We start from the raw sequence: 15,856 nt of genomic DNA on the forward strand, positions 1-15,856 counted from the left end.
ACGGCCGAGCTTCAGTGGTTCCATACGGTCTCCCAGTATAAGATCCATATCCAAAAGTCTGAAACTCTGGGGTCCCATGTACCTAAGATGCTGGTTTTTGCCACATATTTCCTGGTTTGGCAGGGTGGGTGTTCTGAAGATGAACATCCTCCCGAGATTTTTGTATTTGACTCAGACCCTTCCCGTCTATCTCCCTAGACCCTATATTAGGGCGTGGCGTAGGGTTTTCACCAAATTTGTGTGGTCTGGACACCCCCCAGACTAGCCTTCACCTACCTAAGAGACCGAGGCGGCTTGGGCCTCCCGGATGTCGAGGGGTACTGGATCGCCTCATGTGCGCGTAGGGTGGTGGAGTGGACGGCCCACGCTCCTAAGCAATGGGTGCAAATTGAGGACTCCTCCTTTGAGGCGGACATTTCGGCTGTGCCTTGGTTGGCGGACCTTCACCGTCGCCCATTGATACGTAACCACCCGACTCTTCTTCCTACGCTACGAGTGCTTCGGACACATCTGAAGCAATTGGGTTGGTTGAGGTCCCCAGGTCATTTATACCCAATCTCCTCTAATCCGGCCTTTCCTCCGGGTATGAGTAGCAGTGTCATTAGGTATCTATTGCCTGACGGTGTAAAGGTCCTCCGGCTTCACCATTTGTACCTTGATGGTATGCTCCGGCCGGTCTCCTCCTTGTCCCAGGTTATACCGGTACCTTTTAGCCTAATTTTTTTGCACCACCAAATTAAACATTTCCTAATGGCGTTTTCCCCTTTGTATGACCCTGCGACTCCTCATACTCCTTTTCGAAAGTATCTGTGCTGACAGGGGCTGCCACGCCCACCTTTTGTCCACTATGTATAATCTGTACCAGTCCCAACATTCCAAGGCTAAACCGTACTTTCTTGGCCTGTGGGAAAGGGACCTGGGTCTTTCCCTAGACAATGAGGAATGGGACAAAATCATTTTTCTCACCCACAAGGGAGCCATCCCCTCTAAACTTCAGGAATCATCCTACAAATTACTTACCAGATTGTATAAGGTTCCAGCGGAGCTTCATCATTTCCTGCCCCATGTTCCCCCGCAATGCTGGAGGTGCGGTTCAGGTATCGGCTCCTACCTTCACATATGGTGGGATTGCCCTCTGGTGAGGCCACTCTGGGCAGCTGTCAAGGCGGTGATTTGGGAAATTGCCGATACTGATTTTCAACTCACCCCTGGTTCTCCTCCATGACACGCAGTCGAGCCTGGGGTCCTATAAACGATCTCTTACTATACACCTCCTTTACGCTGCTAGGGCCACCATCCCTAGGTTCTGGAAGCAACCCGTCACGTGTGTCCATTCTCCAGATACCTCAATGTTCTACAAGGTACTTCTTTCTTCCAGGTATTACGTCCATTTCTTTGTTACTTGATTCTCTGTGAGTTTCAGCTCGGTTATGAGCTGCTCCTTTCTCAGTTCCTCCGATCGTGATGTTCCTTACCTCACCAGCTGGCTATAACCTGTGAGGATGCTTGCTGTATATGCTACTAGTCCATTTACAGACTGCCTGATCGTCATGGTATTTTTGCTGTGCCTGTTGGCTATGATACCGCTTGTCATGCTCATTATACCACTCATCTGTCTATTGTATACTGTACTTTATACCTGTGGAGTTTGTATTGATTTTACTCTTTCAATAAACTGCGAATTGAGAAAAAAAAAAAGATTTTTCTGTGTAAGCTACCTGACCATGCACAATAGACTTTGCAACTACCTTTGGAAACAGAGATAACTGTACCACCTATGGAACTACTCTACAAAAGTCAATATGTGAAAGCATACCAAAGTTCTGATTCAGGCTCCCATTTGAACGTTTTTTGATCCACCAAAACAGTGGTGATTCTGGCAGATGCATCAAAATCAGACTTTGGAGTTTGCTAACTTCATGAGAATCAGCCAATAGCATATTTATCAAGGGCACTTGTATAAGTGTGTGTATACCATGTGTTACTTGCCCTTCTCCAATAACAGAGCCTCATCCAAACTTCTATAATTATTTTTAATTTTTTTTAGAATTTTGCATCTAAAATGTAATTCTCAGTAGTTAATGGAAAACGATGTTCCATAATGTATTTTCCTTTTTAGACCAGTCCAGATTTTCACTCAATTTCTTTTGTGCTCTAGCTACATAGACAGACCCCTGTTTTGCTAAATTACTGTTAATACGTGTTAAGGCATGTCACAAGACACCTGTAAAAACTGCAGTTCAGCTTGATTTTTTTTTAAAAAAAGAACAGACTGTCTCTCTTTTACTTATAACGAGCTGTATATCTACCAAAAAAATGTTTGTGACTAATAAGCAGGATCTATTTTCATATCCTTGCCACCTGGTTGGATGCTTTCCAGCAATATCTGAACACACTGGAGTAAACTGTGCTGAAACATTAAAATATTACATTAGTGAATTCATTCTGTTGACCATGGCTAGATACTTTTCAGATACCTCATTACCATGATATGTTAATAATTTTAACCGCTGTACTGACATTCCTTTATCACTATTTATCAGCACTGCTGTTATTATTGCTACTGTTAATAAGAAGAAGATATAGAGAGATATTTTACATTAATACAGGGCAAGTTTCAGGCCAGATCAAAAACAAAAATGTGCTCATTAAATATTCGGTTATTTGTTTGTTTTTCATTATAGTGGTAGATAAATATAACAACCTTTAAAATTAAAGATTATCTAAACCCAGTGTTTATAGAGGAGTTTCCTCTCACTAAATTCAGTGTGCATTGTGAAATGCCAACCCCAACCCCAGAGCTTCTTCTGCAGGGAGTGCTGAGCCTAACTCACAATTTTATTATTATTTATTGTTTTATATAGCGCCATCAAAATCTGTAGCGCTGTACAATGGGTAGACAGGACATAACATGTAGTATATAACATAACAATTTGACTTACAGAAACAACAGGTGAGGAGGGCCCTGCTAAAATGAGCTTACAATCTAGAAGGAGTTAAGGTGTATTACACAATAGGTAAAAGTGCCGTTGTTAGGGATGGAGCAGCCACACTAATAAAAGTATTGCAGGAGAGGGACTAGGAAAGATAAGCTAAAGGAATATGGGAGGGCGTTAAGGTGCGATGTAAGCGTTCTTAAAAAAAAGGGATTTTTTTACGAACCGAAGGGAGGAGGAGAGATGGATAGGCCAGGGAGATCATTCCAGAGGATAGGGGCAGCCCTTGAGAAATCTTTTAAATGCGCATGAGAGCAAGAAATCAGAGGAGAGGATAGAAGGAGATCATTGGATGAGCGGAGAGACCGGTAAGGAGTGTATTTAGAGATGAGTGATGAGATGTAGGGAGGGGAACCGCTGTGAAGGGCTTTGAAAGTAAGAGATTTTGAAATGAATCCGGAAGTGCAGCCAATGAAGTGACTGACAGGGGTAGAGGTGTTAGTAATCTTTACTATGCCTTATGTAGGTAACCATGCAAGCTTTTTTAGAAGGGCTGAGCTAGCCCTGTATAATGCATCTTTAAGGATGTTAAAATCATCTCACCAATTTGACCACGCATAAGACAGGGTCAGATGAGTCTATCTAAAAAAAAATATTCCATTGTTACTTTGCTACATAGGACGTTGAAATGTGCAACCCATCTAGAAGCTTCTGCTAAACTGAATACCATGATTGCTCAATTATAAGACGACCCCAAAATTTGAATATCAATTTAGGAAAAAAAGAAAAAGCCTGAAGGAAATCCTATAGGAAAAAAGTTTTACTAGTAAATACTAATTCACATGTAAACTATTTTTCATATTTAATGAAAACTATGATTGAGAAAAATGATTTTTTGTTTTTATTTCCTTTTATTTGGCACTCTGCCCCAGATATGCCTTATACCCCCTATATGCCACTCTGTCTCCCTGATATTTCACTCTGCCCTCAGATATGCCTTTTAACCCCCTATTTGCCACTTTGCCCTCAGATATTCCTCATACCCCCCTATATACCACTCTGCCTCCCTGATATGCCTTTTAACCCCCTATATGCCACTCTGCCTCCAGAAAACCATTATACCTCCCCCATGCCACTCTTAGTTACCCCCACATGCTCTTATTTACAGATGCATCCCTAGACTTGTCCCCCGTGCTTCAGACTCCCTGGTGTCTAGTGGGGGCAGCCGGTGGAGGTCTGTGCGATGCGCGCAGACAACCTCCGCTGCTGCTGGCCGATACTTCCGCGGGGGCTTCTATGACTGAGCACCGGAAGGTCATGTCACACCTGTGCTCTCTCATAGAAGCCCCGATGGAAGTGCCGGCAGCGACGGAGGTTGTCTGTGCACATCCCACAAACGTTCTCTGGCTGCGGGATACGCACAGACAACCTCTGCTGCTGCCGGCACTTCCGTCTGGGCTTCTATAAATGAGAGGAGGATCCGGTTCCCCTGCAGCGCTGCGGGGGATCTTAGTCTTGTAGTCAGACCTCTATTTAAGGTCTGAATATAAGACGAGGGATCTTTTTTAGAGCATTTGCTCTGAAAAAAACCTTGTCTTATAATCGAGCAAATACGGTATATCCTGATTTGTATCAGAAACTCCACATTTTATGGACCAATATAATTCAATTCCATAATAGTATTCAGTTCCATGGACCATAGTGATCTTCAAAAGCTCCAGGTACAGCTCATATACAATGCTTAGCTGGAACATTATCTTGTAGGGGTGATTAATAATGCAAGAAACACCTGCAAATAAGTATTTTGTGTAGCTTCTGTAATAATACATGCCTGTCTACTGGATGTGTTATATTATTTAATAAAATGTATCAAAAATGTTTTATTTGCATATTGTCACAGACTACACAAAAAACTATATTTAATCTTAAGTGATAATAGATGGCATCCACAAAATCACTAAGTTAATATTAACATTTGTTTAGTTTCATTTAATTTTCCTGCAGTTGATTTTCATGTTTAGACTGTGGGATAATTTTTGAGTTATTCTGAGTAGGCCATTTCTGAAAATTGCCAAGAAAACAATCATATGTCATTCAAGCAATATTTTTTTTTGGAATCAGAATTAAAGTACAGCCTTACACTACAGGATCAGCAAATGAATAGACCTCTGTAAATTTCACATGATTTCTGGTAAATGAGGGAAAATTGGTTTTAGCTGTTGACAGAACTATGTAGTGGTCAAAGGCTGATCAACGAGACAAGTGCACCTTTTTTGTACTCCTTGTCCTGCATATTGTGTACACAGAATTGTTACTTGCTTCTGTCTTATTATGGTATATAAACTATATTTAGATGGAAATCCATGAAAAGCACTGAACATTACTGATCCAGTAATAAAGTAAATGCAGTACCTATATTTTGTTTATAATTATTAAGGGTTTTTGATCAAGCCAGTACAAGCTCAACTGAGAACAGTCAAAAATTAAACACTTACCCATTTCTCACTTATACCATTACAGAGGACAAATCTCCAGAGTGATTCCATTTTTATAAACAGTCCAGGTCTTTCACAGGCTTTGTCAGTGCATTGAGGTGGGTATCGCTAGTAAACAATGGGTTTCACAACAAAATCTTTAGGCTAATTAAACAGCAGTGTTGGTTAAATTGTTTTCTATGGCTGTGGCGTCATCTGTTGGAGGTGATCATCCCATTTGCCCTAAAAACTGGGGAACCCTTTCCTAATTTAACTCTTAGAGATTCCAGATTTCTCAGACCATAAACTTCCTGTGTGATGAAGTTTTGGAGTTGCATATAGATGAAGTAAGGCACCATCGACTTTCTGGGCCTATCAAAATATCATGTTAGGGTTTGGGGCCTTGTAGGTGTGGTTAAGCAGTGCTAAACAAAAAGTGGGATTTCACCTCATACCAAAAAACTAATCTGGATTGAATGCTAATGGATAGAATTGTTTAGAACTACCATTCATACCCATACCTGGGAACCTCCCAGAGTAGGATACTTGGAGCTCTCAGTCTTCTGGAGGAGTCACTTCATGAAGAGGCAGGAATAGGTTAGCCCCATATGTCCATTAGTTGGGATGGATAAGGTGGGAAAAGTGGACGGGAAGTAAGTATTCTATGTGTAAATTATTGACTGAAGGTGTACTGTAACCATCTTGTCCGCTTATTTTGTGTGTGCTCTTGGTCCAGAGAAGAGGGAATTTACAGATTCAATAAAAAAAGTTATATTTTATTATATTAGAGATTATCAAAGTACTGGGGTTAATTTTTTATTGATTGGTGTCCAAGTATGATGCAGTTGGTTTAAAAAGAAGTTAAAGAATAAAACAAATAATATGAAAGATATGCTGATGGATTGAAATCAGAATTTCTCTATAATACACGGTCTAGTGGGAGGGAGCTAAACAACTGCTCAGGTGATATGTCCTGTACTGAACTGTTAAATCTGGGAAAGAGAAAGAACATGTTTATGTATGGCTTAATACTGTTAACTTAACAGACATCATAATTTTTTCCAGTACACATACTTTTTAGATGCTGATCAGCAACAGCAGGTAGACCAAAGTTGGTTAAAGGGACACTCTGACCATCATACACTCTTGATAAATTAATGCCCCTTCTGTAAATTATCGCCCCCCCTGCAAATACAAGGTATAAATACAAGTTGGAATATTCATTAGAATATCCTCTATGGATTTGTAATATTTCCCTGCACTCAGCTCTTTGGCTCCTTTCATGAAACTTCTCCAAAAGGTGAGTGGCTTTTATTTCGCCCCCTACAGGAAGGGCATGCATATTAAAGTAGATACTGAGGACCCTAATGTGTATTCCTTTATGGTAAGGCTGCATGGACATTCAACTATCCATTTAAGTACATTTAGGTTATCAGAAAAAAAAAGAACACATTACTGTTTTAACTCATAAAGATTACTGAATAGATATTTGTATTCAGTGATGACAACATAATAAATACATGATGGATAATGTTTTATTATTTATTGTCTTTAATAGCCACTCAGCTGCAGAATGCAGAGCATCATTAAAACGGTGCCAGCTGCAGACAGTTACTACTTATCCCAGCGGTATTTTAATGTAATAATCAAAGTAATTTAGTAAAACACATTCACTATGACATGAATACATTTTACTGACTGCAATAACATTTACAGCATCAGTTTACATTACACAGACATGAACGATTAACTAGTTTCTGTCATTCTTGGCATTATTTTGAGTGCATGTTTGCACGGAACTAATTTGTGACCCCTAGAAATTTGTAGGTCTAATTGTATCCTGCAGTATAAATCATTTCTATTTCGTAGAGCTTTCCAAAATCCCCAGATGGTTAGCAAGGAATATGTTTTAAAAAAAAGTGTTAGGTCAAGTCTGTCAGGAAGTAACTACTGAGAATGGAACAATCTTGTGTTCATGGCTAATTGGCTCATTTCTTGAGTGTATGCAAACTCTAAACACATTTCAAAGGGTGCATTGTCTCAGTGGGTATATATTTACTAGTAATTGGGGTTATTTGTGATTTATTTGCGCAAATGCAACGTTGGCTCTCTAAAGCTTGTCAGTTAAAACACCATATGTTTATAGGGACATTCATTCTCAAGTTTTTTTTCCCTATATATAGATACACAAGATCAACACATTTATGATCCACTAAACGTCTAAAGGAATCAAATAAAACATCAATTAATAACATTAGGGTCTGTACAAACATACACTTTTATGCACTTACATTTTAATGGGAGTAGTTAGTAGACTTGGGCACCAGGGGGCTCTTCGTGTTCGTCTTCGTGCTCGTCTTCGGCAAAAAAAACACTTCGTATTCCGCGAATATTCGCCTGGTCCTGTCTTCTCTTTGGGCGAATATTCGCGGACATTCTTCGTGCTCGGGTTTTCTTCGTTTTCCCCGGTTAAGGGGTTAAAACGGGGTTAAAGCCGCTCTGGCGCCAGGAGTTTAAATGTCCGTATGAGCAACTCTATTGGTCGTCAGCAGGGGGCTCGTCTGCCATTGGTTGATGGCAGACGAGCCCCCTGCTGGCGACCAATAGGGTCGCTCGTACAGACTGTTATACTCCTGGTGCCGTAATTGTCCGGCAGATCCCGCTGGTCTCCCTGTTCTATAATTTATTAACTGATAGAACAGGGAGACCAGTGGGATCTGCCGGGTAAGTTACAGCATTGGGGTTTTAAAAGTCGCTCGTGCAGACTTTTAAAACCCCAATGCTACAACTTACCCGGCACATCCCACTGGTCTCCCTCCCTGTTCAATTAATTAAATGTCCGTACGAGCGAACAATAAAGTCGCTCGTACGGACATTTAACTCTGTACAGGGAGGGAGACCAGTGGCATCGGCAGGGTAAGTTGCAGCATTGGGGTTTTAAAACCCCAATGCTGCAACTTGCCCTGCCGATGCCACTGGTCTTTAACTAATTGAACAGGGAGGGAGACCGATGCCACTGGTCTCCCTCCCTGTTCAATTAGTTAGTCCGTGCCGGGTTAAATGTCCGTACGAGCGACCAATAAAGTCGCTCGTACGGACATTTAACTCTGTACAGGGAGGGAGACCAGTGGCATCGGCAGGGTAAGTTGCAGCATTGGGGTTTTAAAACCCCAATGCTGCAACTTGCCCTGCCGATGCCACTGGTCTTTAACTAATTGAACAGGGAGGGAGACCGATGCCACTGGTCTCCCTCCCTGTTCAATTAGTTAGTCCGTGCCGGGTTAAATGTCCGTACGAGCGACCAATAAAGTCGCTCGTACGGACATTTAACTAATTGAACAGGGAGGGAGACCAGTGGCATCGGCACTGCCGATGCCACTGGTCTCCCTCCCTGTTCAATTAGTTAGGGGTTAACTTTTTTTTAAAGGGTTAAGGGGCCGTGCAAGTGAGCCTATTGGTCGCTTGCACGGCCCTTTAACCTATGGATTTATGCTCCTGTTAACCCCTTCGATGCTGTGTTAACGCAGCATCGAAGGGGTTAACGGGAGCGGAAATCCATAGGTTCGCTGTCAGGGGCTACAAAGACCGTGCGAGTGAGCCTATTGGTCACCTGCAGGGTCTTTCTCTGGCATCAACCAATTGGTTGATGCCAGAGGAGGTCCCTGTAGGCGACCAATAGGCTCATTCGCACTGCCCTGTAACCCGTGACGGCGAACCTGCGGATTTCCACTTCCGGGAACTGCCGCGATGCCGCGAAGCCGCGAAGACAAGACAAGGTAAGATGAAGGGGGGGAATGGTAGACGAAGACGAAGACAATCACGAAGATCTTCGTGGTGTGTGTCTTCGTCTTCGCCTACGTTTTACCGCCGCCGTCTTCTCTTCGGCGTGTCTTCGGAACGAACACGAAAACGCACTAGACGAATGCACAAGTCTAGTAGTTAGTCTCTTGCCCACTAAAGCATTTGATCTGCCACACAAGCTGTGCCTAAAGTAGATGGGCCACTTGGCATTTGTAGCTTGAAGTTTATTTCCAATCAATAGAAGTCTTAAGATTTGCCATTCTTAAATACTGACTCTTTAATGAACAAATAGCCAGTATTCTTAGGTTCCATAGGGTTCAGATGTAATCCTATCAAACTTTTTTATTATTACATCAAAGACAACATGATGCTATAATCTACATAATCTAGCCTAACAAGACAATTTAGTCATGCTAATTGTGTATTTTGGCAATAACAAAAGGAGGGAATTGGAAAACACAACTATATTTTTTTTTTAGTAATTATGACTCTTATAAAGAGTCTCTGCATGGGTAAATCTCTTTAGCGCTAACATTACTTCTCTCTGCTGACAGTAAGTGTATATTCACTGGGCATTAGAAACATCATTCCAAGTATAGTTGTATGACCAGATATCTCCAGTGAAAAATGAAAGTATATGAAGTACTTTTAAAATACTTTAATTTAATAGTAATTAAATCTGCAAAAGAACACATGGCCGGGTGTCCCCTCTCCCCATTGATTTTTGTCCTCTGGAACCCTTCGTAGAAGTGGTTCGGCGCGCTCCAGAAACAGGAGGTGTGCAGGTAGGGTCTATTCAACACAACGTTCTGGGGTTCGCAGATAACCTGCTAGTTGTACTAACTAACCCGGCAATTTTGCTTCCGACCTTGCTTAAGGAGTTCAAGGAGTGTGGGGAACTTGCTAACCTGAGAATCAATAATGTGATGAGATAAGTCTGAGATCCTAATCGTTTGTTTTTAAACTGTCCACCTCCTTCCCTTTTAAGTGGTGCAAGGATGAGTTGAAGTATCTGGGATTTGGCTGCTCTCCCTTCTGTCTCAAATTAACTTTGTGTCCATTTTAAACACCATCCAAAGAGATCTGACTTTGTGGGGGCCCTCCACCTTTCCTGGATAGGCAGGATTAATATGCTTAAAATGAATGTGCTTCTGCGCATTTTATATCCATTCCAGTTCTACTTTTATTAGGTTTATCTGGCCTCACAAGAGACCATGGGATGAGAGGGACTTGTTGATGCGACCAAAACTGTAGGGGTGGGGGGATGGGACTGACGCGTCTTAAAACATATTACCATGCCTGTCATCTCAGAGTCTTGGAGTGGACATTTCACCCTTCCTATAGGTTTAGGATTGACATGGAGGCTCGAGGTTGGGATGCTGGATAGGGATGGGGATGGGGTTCCTCCACGCCTCCAGCAACAACCTGCAAATAATTGCGGGGTCTTTGAAGGAGACAGTCTCAAGCCATTGATAGCACTTGTTGTCAGATCCATACCGCAGAAGCATATATACTTATAAAAGAAAGGTGCAAAGGTGAGAAAAATAAAAATGGCTGGGATTCTGTGGACCTCAAGCTATTTCTGCTGGGAGGTTGTTCTACTAATTCACCACATTCTCAGTAAATTAAGTATTCCTTACAGTAAGTAAAACTTTCAAGCTACTAGAATGAAATATTAGTCTGCACTGTACTTCAGTGCACAAGATTCCCCAAAATGAACAAACAGTAGTTTGATTAGAATATTAATGTTGCCTCAGTTAGCTACCATTTCTTTAGTGTTAGAGTTAGTGTGTTAATGTATGTTGGATAGTGGGTGAACGTATATAAGAGTGTGTTGTTAGCTTTAGTCTGTGAATGGGATCTTATATGGAATCTGTGTCAGCATTCTTTAGTTATTGGAATTAGGAATGAGGCTTCTGTGCTCGTTAACTCCTTCCTAGCAGCCTCTACTGAAAGCAGACATCTAAATCAGAGTTACCAATGGCCACTGTAGTGTTCTTGAAGTTAACGTGACCTATTGAAATACAGGAAACCTCTTACAGGAAACACTCGCTATTGCTGACTGTAATATACAATGAAGTTCTGCTTTATAGAATAAACCCCTATGGTGGGCTATCCCCAGTGAACCTCTTCTGCAAGAATGGCTAATCTGGCCCGTAGCATGGATAGATTTGTATAACTTATATTTAACTATGCATTTTATAGGATTTATAGATTTCTTCTTGATGGAAAAAGTTTACTGAGGTATAGCCTTTATAATGCATTATGCATTGCAGTAATGCAAACTCTAGGTGAATGAAATACACCTTCTATATCAAAGTCTTAGAAAATCCAAACTTACTTTCTATAAAACATTGTATGTATACAATTAAATCTCATTTGGTTTTACTGCAGGATTAAATAAAAATAAATAATTAACAACTCTAATCTAAGCTGGTAACGCAATTTACTTAAAGAAAAGATATCACTACCTAGTGAGAAAACAGTAAAACGGAAACAGTTTGAAATTTTAATTGTGAACAGTTAGGAATGTTACATAAACCGTAAGATCGTATAGTAGATAACACAGCTCAATTATTAAAATAATTATTAGAACCTCTCCCTTTAAACATAAATTGTTCTTATAATTGCAAACATGATGTATTGTTATGGTATTGCTTAGTATTGGCCCCATTCAGTGTTGAGTTACTTGCAGGTATTTTAATGCAGATGAATATACTCTAGCAGCTATATCTTTGTTACAATAATGTGTAGAAACAACATAAATTGTGTTTTGAATTGTCCAAATAAAATACATTATTATTCTTCTATATACTTTCCCTGGTTACATATTCCAATCAGCCATAACATTATGAGCAGCTGTCAGTGGGTATAAAGCAGCAAGTGAATATTTTGTCCTCAAAGTGTTAGAAGCAGGAAAAATGGGCAAGCGTAAGGATCTGAGACGCTTTGACAAGGGCCTAGATGTCTGGGCCAGGACATCTACAAAACTGCAGCTCTTGTGGGGTGTTCCTGGTCTGCAGTGGTCAGTACCTATCAAAAGTGGTCCAAGGAAGGAAATACGGTGAATTGGCGACAGGGTCATGGGTGGCCAAGGCTCATTGATGCACGCAGGGAGCGAAGGCTGGCCCATGTGGTCAAATCCAGCAGATGAGCTGCTGTAGCTCAAATTGCTGAAACGTGAAAGTAAGTGCCTTTCAGGTCCGTAGACACCATCCAGTGTTATGTTATAAGATATTGCCAGAACAATGGAAGTTATGGATTTCATTCTGAATTTCTTGATGTTTTAAAAGCCGTTCAAGCTGTGAAGGTCTAAGATATGATGGCATTCTTCTGGCAGCTACTGAGCAACATGTTGAGATGGAACTGCAATGCCAAGAAAGGAAGTCTGAGACATATTTCGCCATAATTCTAATTTTCAGCTTAGAAGCTTTGTCTTTATGAAAGATCTAAAATACTCAGTTGTCTGAGATAAATTGTACCCAGCCATCCAGAAAAGACAGAAGTCGTGCACCCATGGGGGGGGGGGGGTTCTGGGCTAAGACCATTAATACCCTCAAATAGCACAAATCTTCCCAAGATGGTATTACCAATATATACTACTCTACATTTCAGGACCTTTGAGGTAGGCCTATTCTAGTAAATATGCCCCAAGCAACTATTACAATCAGCAAACCTGGAAATACAGACAGCCCAGTTTTTTATTTCTCTTGTAAATCCATAGATTAAATTGTTAGTTGAAAGCCTAAACAGGGTTCTTCTTAAACTTGTCCATCAAGGTATCAGTTATCACCCCTGATAGTTCTCTTGGCCTTTCAACCACTTTCATTGGCTTGTCATGGGACATGTAACAAATCCAGTGCACTCTATTCCTCATAAGTAGACTTGGGCACAGGCCAACTCTTCGTGTTTGTCTTCGTAGGGGAAAAAATCATTGTATTCCGCGAATATTCGCCAGTTCATGTGTTCGGCTCGGGGGCAAATATTCGTGTACATTCTTCGTGTTTGTTTTTTTTCTTTGCTTTTTGTAGAAGGGGTTAATAAGGGTACGGACTACGCAGCAGCTTTGGCGTCAGGATTTTAAATGTCTGTACGAGCAACTATATTGGTCATCTGCAGGGGCCTTCTCTGGCATCAACCAATTGGTTGATGCTAGACGAGCTCCCTGCTGACAACCAATAGAACCGCTAGTACAGACTTTTAAAATTCTGGTGCAGTAACTTGGCTGGGAGCGACCACTGGTATCCCCGCTGCAAGAGTTAACACTTTGTATCAACGACCAATAAAGTCGCTTGTACGGACCTTTAACTGTTGGAGCAGGGTCTCCCCAGGCCAAGTTGCACCGTCAGGAGTTAAAGGGCCGTGCGAATGAGCCTATTGGTCGCCTGGAGGGGCCTCCTCTGGTATCAACCAATTGGTTGAACGTCTGCGCGATGCGCTTAGACAACCTCCACTGCCAGCACTTCCGCCGGGTCTTCTATGGTGGAGCACCGGAAGGTTATGTCACGCCGGTGCTCCGCCGGCAGTGAAGGTTGTCTAGGCGCATCGCACAGAGGTCCATCAGCTGCTGGAGAGAGCTGCAGGGAACCTGGATCCTAACAGGGCTAAATGAAAAAGAAAAAACACCCGCCTGGTGCCTGGAACTGCATGTCGAGCGATATGAATTGCGCATCCCTGCGCTAAACCTCGGTTATAGGCAGCACCCCCCCTTTAAAGACTTAAAGTGTGTGCGGGGGTGCGGCCTATATTTGGGCAAATACTGTATTTGAGTTACTCTTGCCTTTCTGTCATCTCAAATCAGTCTGCCCATTCTCCTCTGACATCAACAAGGCATTTTCGTCCACACAACTGCCCCTCAATGGATATTTTGTCTTTTTTTCTGACCATTCTCTGTAAACCCGAGATGGTTGTGCATGAAAATCCCAGATCAGACCAGCCTGTCTGACACCAACAGCCATGCCACGCTCAATGTCACTTAAATCCCATTTCTGATGCTCGGTTTGAACTTCAGCAAGTTGTCTTGACTACGTTTACATGCCTAAAAACATTGAGTTGCTACCATGTGATCGGCTGATTAGCTATTTGTGTTAACAAGCATTTGAACAGGTCACGTGTACCTAATAACGTAGCTAGTGAGTGTATGTAACAAATGTCATACCCCCCCCCCCAAATGTAAAATGTGATTTTAGTTAATTTATCATTTGATTTGAACAGATTTTATAAGCTGAACAGCAGGGGAGGATCAGGGTCAAGCGAGCATTGAGAAGCAGAATGAAGCACTGGGACCTTCAAAAGAATGGTCTGGAAGTCCTGGTCAGTGTTGCTGTAGAACAGTGGGAGTACATTCAGATAAGACTTTTTATTGTGAGCAGAAACCTATATAATAATTGAAATAGTTTTTATATACTACACCAGAAATAATTGTATATTTGTACATAGAGGTGTTAGTAGTGTTAGTAGGATCAATTTGTGCATCACCTTGGTGTGGGATCTGAGTGATGCTTCCCCCCCCCCACACACACTTTTTGGTGAGTTTCTTTCTATGAGGCATGCCCCCACAAGAGGGCAGTCATATAAAGAACAGACTTTACATTCATCAGCCTTACACATACAGACCTATCACAATTGTTTTTATTTACTGTTTGAACTACTATCAGCTTTGGAGGCATAGTTGGTGAAAAATACATGGGTTTTTTTTTGGTTTTATTACAAACGTTCTGTGAAACCAATGTCCAACATATAAAATAGGGAAATATATAACAAATTTCATTTTTGGCATAACAGGTAAACTACAAACTCAAATTAATTCTGAATAAACTTATTTATCCTGTGATTGACTCATTAAATAGTAAGTTGCACTTAACTTGAAAAGAAAAACACATTTCACTCCCATAAATATCCATTATGGAGGGAAAAAAAAACTATTCTAAATTAATCAAAACCTTTAAGTAACAGTGATTCAATGTTAATAAAAGCCTGTCTCTATGCTGGGAGTTACTATATTACTCAAATCTTAATATATATGCCACATATGTGTCAAATATCAGCTGCTGATGTGTCAATTAATCCAGAGTTTGGTTGTAGATAGGTGTGTGGTGGAGCAGCTCAGCACCATCCGTGACCCTATCAGCTTCTAATATCTAGTGCATATATAATGATATTGAACCTCTTCTCCCACACAGGGTTTACCTCTTTAAAGCCATACATTGAACACAGGAAAAAAAAAATCATAACCTATCTGAATCCAAAATGTCTGATGTTTAAATTTAGGAACTTGTAACAAGTATGCACAAAATGCAAGACAGAGCATTTTTATTCTTTTTTGGTTTTATACTACTGACCACAGAACTTTTTTCTTTTTTTATTGCTATTCCATTTATAGTCAGATTTGTTCCACACCAATCTCTACAATATGATACCAAAGTACACGACTCAGTCTATATTTGATATCAGTTAGTGTCAAACTCCAGTGCCTCAGGACCGTTAACACTTTTTCGTTATGCACAATGTTGAATGGTTGCATGGCTGATAAATCCTAAATCACAAGCAGAATTGTGACCTTTAAGGAAAGAATTGGAAGTCTATCTTATAAAGCTTTAGCCAACTATCTGAATGGAAAGGTTTCCAGCCCCTCACTGTTACAGG

Source organism: Sceloporus occidentalis, unplaced genomic scaffold, assembly GCF_023333645.1.
Source record: "Sceloporus occidentalis isolate IW3139 unplaced genomic scaffold, rSceOcc1.0.p SCAF_59, whole genome shotgun sequence".
Lineage (NCBI taxonomy): Eukaryota > Metazoa > Chordata > Lepidosauria > Squamata > Phrynosomatidae > Sceloporus > Sceloporus occidentalis.